Source organism: Coenobita brevimanus, chromosome 42 (assembly GCF_032717465.1).
Source record: "Coenobita brevimanus isolate Jiangsu-jjx chromosome 42, ASM3271746v2, whole genome shotgun sequence".
Classification (NCBI taxonomy): domain Eukaryota; kingdom Metazoa; phylum Arthropoda; class Malacostraca; order Decapoda; family Coenobitidae; genus Coenobita; species Coenobita brevimanus.
Genome location: NC_136995.1, coordinates 14,288,592 through 14,296,276, shown reverse-complemented (window position 1 = coordinate 14,296,276; position 7,685 = coordinate 14,288,592).

The following is a 7,685-nucleotide window of genomic DNA, read 5'->3' as shown; positions in this document are numbered from 1 at the left end:
GTGCCATTAATAACAGTCAAAATAATTATAATAAAGAGAAACAGAACTCAGAAATAAATAGAAGGGAAGGAAAAGAAGCCAGGGAATCTTTTAGGGCTGTGCTTCCTTAATACCTCTTCCTTGGCGATTTTGTCAGCACGTCACAATTAGGCATTCTCTTGTGTGGTTTTGAGGGAAGGCAGCAAGATGGCGGGGGACAGTGCGATTTGGAGGCGATTTGTTTGTGGCCATCCCTTACCGAATTAGGTCGTCTGGCTGTAGATAGATAGATAGGTGGATAGACAGATGAATAGATAGACAAATAGATGGATAGATAGATAACTATATGGATAGGTGGATAGATAGATAGACATATTAAACGATAGAAGCAAAACGCAATAGAATGTCATGGTAAATAAATAACTAAAATAAATCGCTCAGGAATAAATGTTGCGAGACCTCTGAGAACACAAGAACACCCCCCCCCCCCAGCCCCACAACACCCAACACCACCCACCCATCCCTACCCCTGCCTCACTTCCCCTCAGTCTTCCTTATTCCCTGGTGCCCTGCCATCCTACTTCCCTGCTCGTCTCTCACTCTGCCTTCCTGCTCCCCTGCCTCACTTCCTCCCTGTCTTCCTGCTTTTCTCCCTGTTTCTCTCCCTGTCTGTCTCCCTCATTGTATCTCTGTCTTCCATTCTCTCTTCTTCCCTCTCTACCTCCCTGCTTCTGTTTGTCTTCTTCCCTCCCTGTCTTCCTGCATCTCTTTTCGCCTCTTTCGCTGCCTCTCTTCCCTCCCTCCCTCACTCACTCCTGCCTCTCTTGTCTCCCTCCCTCCCTCCCTCCCAGCTGCAACGAGGAGTCTGCAATATAGATGCAACCGGGCACCACTCTGCAAGTTGCGAGGCCTGAGTGAGAGCTTTGCAACACAGAATAGTAAAGGAGCTATCGTGGAAAATTGCAAGAACATTAGCTAAGATGTTTTGCTAAGATGTTTTCCTTAGAGTTTTCTATATATTTTACTTATTTTTTGGAGACATTATTCTTACGTCTTGGCAATGGGGGATCTTTTCTTGACTCTTTCTATCGTGTCTTTTTTTTTTCTTACGTGTTGGTTTGACCTTCGTAGATATTGAGATCCAACAAATACTTAAGATACTGAGGAAAATCAAAATGGCCGCCTCATGCCTGAAAGTGCTTAATCGGGAATTATTTGGCCGATTTTGACCAAACTCGGTGGGAATGTAGTGGGTCAGGAGTGAACATGATTTGGAGTGTAGGAATGACCTTGACCTTAATACTGTGTACATTTCAAAGACTGTACACCATATCTCATGTACAAGTGTGGCCCTTTTTTTTTTTTTTTTTTTTTTTTTGTCATTCAGATCTGAAATGTGGAATTATCATCTGCAGTGTGGAGTTCTTTGAATATTGCCTCAGCAGTTTAAGAATTTTAGTTATTATTATTATTATTATTATTATTATCATTAATTATTATTATTATTATTATTATTATTATCAATATTATTATTATTATTATTATCGTTATTATTATTATTATTATTATTATTATTGTTATTATCATCATCACTATTATTATTATTATCGTTATTATTATTATTATTATTATTATTATTATTATTATTATTATTATTTTATCATTATTATTATTATTATTATTATTATTATTATTATTAATATTATTATTATTAATATTATTATTATTATTATATCATTCTTAGGCATCAGTCATTACTCATTGTTGTTGCTGCTGCTGTTATTGTCATTGTTGTTGCTATTGTTCTTGCTGTTGTTGTTATTGTTGTTGTTGTTGTCGTGGGTGTTGCAGTGTGAGGCAGTGCATTGCAACATGAACTCTTCCGCTTCACTAATTAAAAACCACTACATCACTCACGCAGCCTCTCTCTCTCTCTCTCTCTCTCTCTCTAAAGAATTAATGGCAACAACACAGCTAATTAAAACCGTCCACAAAATCCCAGACCCGCCCTGATTAACGCTGAAAAAAATGCATATATGATTTTTGACTCCCTCTGTGTGGCTGGTATTTTGGGACGAGAGAGAGAGAGAGAGAGACGAATACGTAAATGAAAGTAGACAGACAAAAAGATGCGTACAGATAGATAGATAGATAGCTCAGTCGGTAGAGAGGTGGCCTGCGGTCCTACCGGACCCGGGTTCAAATCTTCGCTGGGGCAGGGAACAGTTTAAGGATTTGAATTGAATAAAAACAGACTTTACTGATCTACCAGAAGACCCGCCAACATGTCGTAAAAATACCCCCGCTAATACCAATACACCAGTCCTGTATGAGACAGCCCTAGCATGTATTCAATATGGACGGTTGGTGTTAGCGCCGAGATGGCAACGGGTAGAGGTGTATAGTATGAAGGAGGACTACTGGGCCTTGGAAGCAGGCTGTGAAGCCTATGCCCAGAGTCGGACACATAAAAAAGAAAAAAAAAAGATAGATAGAGAGAGAGAGGGAGGGAAATGAATATATAAAGAACAAAAAGATACGTACAGATGGATAGAGAGAGAGAGAGAGAGAGAGAAAGAAAGAATCCTCTGATTTATTTTTATGTTTGTAGGTGGTTTTCTGTCGACCTGTGTTCTCTCCCTCTCTCTCTCTCTCTCTCTCTCTCTCTCTCTCTCTCTCTCTCTCAAGTTTGTGATAGCCTTATATTTTTAGAGAGAAGATGAGAAAGGAATGTTTGTCAAGGAAAGAAATTAAAGAGAGAGAGAGAGAGAGCTTTGAGGAAGAAAATGTGGACAGGAAAAGTGTGAAAGAAAGGGAAAGATGGAGAGGGGAGTGAGTGTAAATGTGAAAGGGGAAAAAGGAAAGAGTTGGGGAAACAAGGGGAAGATTTAGGGGAAGTGAGAATGAGAGGGGAAGAAGTGAAGATGAAGGAGAAAAGTAGAAGAGGGGAGAAGTAGATGATCTGAAAAGTAGGTGAGGGGAAAAGTAATTGAGGGGAAAGTAGATGAGGAAAAAGTACAGATTTAGGGAAAAGAGGGGAAGACTTGGGAAAGGATTGTGAGGGGAAACGAGTGAAAACCAAGGGGAAAATTAGATAAGGAAAAGTGACAAGATTTGAAGGAGGATAATATAGATGTAAAAGAAATTGTGTGAGTGTTTTGACGTGTTACAATAGTGTGAAAGTGAGAAAAATTGACGATTGAGAGGGAAGAAAGTGAAGAATGAGGGGAGAAAGTGTGAAATGCCAGCTACACACTGCCACACCACACACTCTCACCACACACCATCACACCACACACTGCTACACCACACACTGCCACGTCACACATTGCCACACCACACACTGCCACGTCACACACTGCCACTCCACATACAGTCTCATCACACACTGCCACACCACACAGTGCCACACACACTGCCACGTCGCACACTGCCACGTCACACACTGCCACGTCACACACTGCCACTCCACACACAGTCTCATCACACAGTGCCACACCATACAGTGCCACACACACTACCACACCACACACTGCCACGTCGCACACTGCCACACTACACACTGTCTCACCACACACTGCCACATTACACACTGCCACACCATACACTGCCACGTCACATACTGCCACTCCACACACTGTCTCATCACACACTGCCACTCCACACACTGTCTCACCACACACTCCCACACCACACACTCCCACTCCACACACAACCACACCACTTACTACCACACCACACGCCACCACACCACACACTCCCACACCACGCACCACCACACCACACACTACCACACTTACATCTCCTGTTATTTATAAACTTTTTTTTTTTTTCAATATCATAACTCACATACACTTAATAAAAAAAAAAGTACTAAACATACACACGCAGCCTGTCACTTTTTTTTTTTTTTTTTTTTTTTTTCCAGAGTAGAAAGAAGTAATATTGAAATTTTGATGTGATATTCAGAGTAAGTTATGGATTCTCAGGGAGTCGAGAAAGTTTGGTGAGAGAGGTATATTGGATTTGTAAGAGCTTGGCGAAATTGGTGGGTGTAGGGGGGTGTAGGGAGGAGGAGAGACGCATCTTAAGGTCTATCTATGTAACTATTGCCAGACGCCTTAATCCCAGAAGGAGTGGCCACAAACAAATCGCCTCCATGTCGCCCTGTCCCCCGTCATTTCATTGCCCTGTTCCCAGCTCACACCCCCCTCTCTCACATACCTCTCCACTCCATCCCTCCGTCTCATTCTTGGCCTCCCCCTCCACCTCACTCACATACATTCTCCTCGTTTTTCTCTCACTCTCCATCCTTTCCACATGGCCAAACCACCTCAAAGATCTAAGGAGAAGAGATGTAAATATAATCGTCTTATTAATCGTCTTGAGGTACTGGGGGCAAAGATCTAAGGAGAAGAGGTCTAGATAAAATCGTCTTGTAAATCGTCTTGAGGTGGTTTGAAGACTAACTAAATGCAGGTGGGCCAGTACAAGGTGGTCTTTTTTTTTTTTTTTTTACGGTCCAGACGATTTTACTCAGCGTAGGGTAGAGTTTGCACCTTATGGAGTTAGATGAAGCCCTCAGGATTTTTTTTTTTTTTTTTTTTATAAATTGATAGGAAATATCTGGAGGTAACAATAACAAAAACTAATGAGAGATAGGTAGATTGATAGATGAATAGTGTATGTGTGTGTGTGTGTGTGTGTGTGTGTGTGTGTGGAGAGAGAGAGAGAGAGAGAGAGAGAGAGAGAGGAATACAGTGAAAATTGAGAGAGAATGGAAGAGAGGGACTGAACAGCGAAATATTGTGATAGTGGAAGATGTCAGTGAGAGAGAGAGAGAGAGAGAGAGAGAGAGAGGTCTTCCATTACTAGAGCGAGGCAAGAAGTGGGAACCCGCGCTCCACTTGGGGGGGAGGGGGAGGAACGAGGAAATTGAAGAAGATGGCGAAAGAAAGAAGTAAAGAATAGTTTCCCCTTCTGCCTCCTTCACTTCCACGTCATTTTCCTCTGTTTTCCCTTTGTTTTTCTTCCTCCTCCTCTTTCTCTTTCTTCCCATTCTTCCTCCTCCCTTCCCCTCCCTCTTTCTTCCCTCTCCTCCCCTTATTTCCCCTCATTCTCCTTCCTGTCCTTCTACTCAGTACTTCCTTTTCTTCTTCCTTCTTCCTTCTTTCCTCTCTCTTCCCCTCCCTTTCCATCCATCGTCCTTCTTTCTCCTCCTCCTTATTCTCCTTTTTTCCTCCTCCTCCTCCTTCCTCTTCATTCTCCCCTCTTCCTTCCCCTCCTCCCCCCTCTCTCTCTCTCTCTCTCTCTCTCTCTCTCTCTCTCTCTCTCTCTCTCTCTTATTTGTTTATATCCATCTTTGTATGTCTGTATCTGCCAGTCTGTCTATCTGTCTGTCCTTTACAGATTAATTTGTCAGTCAGTCTGTCTGTCTGTCTGTCTGTCTGTCTCTCTCTCTCTCTCTCTTTCTCTCTCAAAAGAATTAATGGCAACAACACAGCTAATTAAAACCGCCCACAAAATCCCAGACCCGCCCTGATTAACGCTGAAAAAAATGCATATATGATTTTTGACTCCCTCTGTGTGGCTGGTATTTTGGGAAGAGAGAGAGAGAGAGAGAGAGAGAGAGAGAGAGAGAGAAAGACGAATACGTAAATGAAAGTAGACAGACAAAAAGATGCGTACAGATAAATAGATAGATAGATAGATAGATAACTCAGTCGGTAGAGAGGTGGCCTGCGGTCCTACCGGACCCGGGTTCAAATCCTGGCTGGGGCAGGGAACAGTTTAAGGATTTGAATTTAATAAAAACAGACTTTACTGATCAACCAGAAGACCCGCCGACATGTCGTAAAAATACCCCCGCTAATAACAATACACCAGTCCTGTATGAGACAGCCCTAGCTTGTATTCAATATGGACGGTGGGTGTTAGCGCCGAGATGGCGACATGTAGAGGTGTATGGTATGTAGGAGGACTACTGGGCCTTGGAAGCAGGCTATGAAGCCTATGCCCAGAGTCGGACACATAAAAAAAAAAAAAAGAGAGAGAGAGAGAGAGAGGGGGAGAGAAATGAATATATAAAGAACAAAAAGATACGTACAGATGGAGAGAGAGAGAGAGAGAGAGAATCCTCTGATTTATTTTTATGTTTGGTTTTCTGTCGACCTGTGTTCTCTCCCTCTCTCTCTCCCCCCCCCCTCTCTCTCTCAAGTTTGTGATAGCCTTATATTTATAGAGAGAAGATGAGAAAGGAATGTTTGTCAAGGAAAGAAATTAGAGAGAGAGAGAGAGAGAGAGAGAGAACTTTGAGGAAGAAAATGTGGACAGGAAAAGTGTGAAAGAAAGGGAAAGATGGAGAGGGAAGTGAGTGTAAATGTGAAAGGGGAAAAAGGAAAGAGTTGGGGAAACAAGGGGAAGTGAGAATGAGAGGGAAAGAAGTGAAGATGAAAGGGAAAAGTAGAAGAGGGGAAAAGCAGATGAGGGGAAAGCAGATTATCTGAAATGTACATGAGGGGAAAAGTAGATGAGGAAAACGTATAGATTTAGGGAGACAAGGGGAAGACTTGGGAAGGGATTGTGAGGGGAAACGAGTGAAAACCAAGGGGAAAATTAGATAAGGAAAAGTGACAAGATTGGAAGGAGGAAAATATTGATGTAAAAAAATTCTGTGTTTTGCCGTGTTGAAAGAGTGTGAAAGTGAGAAAAATTGACGATTGAGAGGGAAGAAAGTGAAGAATGAGGGGAGAAAGTGTGATATACCTCAGCATACACTACCACACCACACACTCTCACCACACACCACCACATCACACACTGCCACGTCACACACTGCCACTCCACACACAATCTATCACACACTGCCACACCACACACTACCACACCACAAACTACCACACCACACACTACCACACCACACATTACCACACCACACACTGCCACGTCGCACACTGCCACTCCACACACTGTCTCACCACACACTGCCACACCACACTGCCACGTCACACACTGCCACGTCGCACACTGCCACTCCACACACTGTCTCATCACACACTGCCATTCCACACACTGCCACACCACACACTGTCTCACCACTCACTCCCACTCCACACACAACCACACCACTCACTACCACAACACACGCCACCATACCACACACTCCCACACCACAACTCCCACACCACGCACCACCACACCACACACTACAACACTTACATCTCCAGTTACTTATGAACTCTTCTTTTTTTTTTTTCTTTTTTTTTCTCATAATTCACATATACTTAATAAAAAATAAAAAAAAAGTACTTAACATACACACGCAACCTGTCACTTTTTTTTTTTTTTTGTTTTTTTTTTGTTTCCAGAGTAAAAAGGAGTAATATTGAAATTTTGATGTGATATTCAGAGTAAGTTATGGATTCTCAGGGAGTCGAGAAAGTTTGGTGAGAGAGGTATATTGGATTTGTAAGAGCTTGGCGATATTGGTGGGTGTAGGGGGGTGTAGGGAGGAGGAGAGACGCATCTTAAGGTCTATCTATGTAACTATTGCCAAACGCCTTAATCCCGTAAGGGGTGGCCACTAACAAATCGCCTCCATGTCGCCCTGTCCCCCGCCATTTCATTGCCCTGTTCCCAGCTCACACCTCCCTCTCTCATATACCTCTCCACTCCATACCTCCATCTCATCCTTGGCCTCTCCCTCC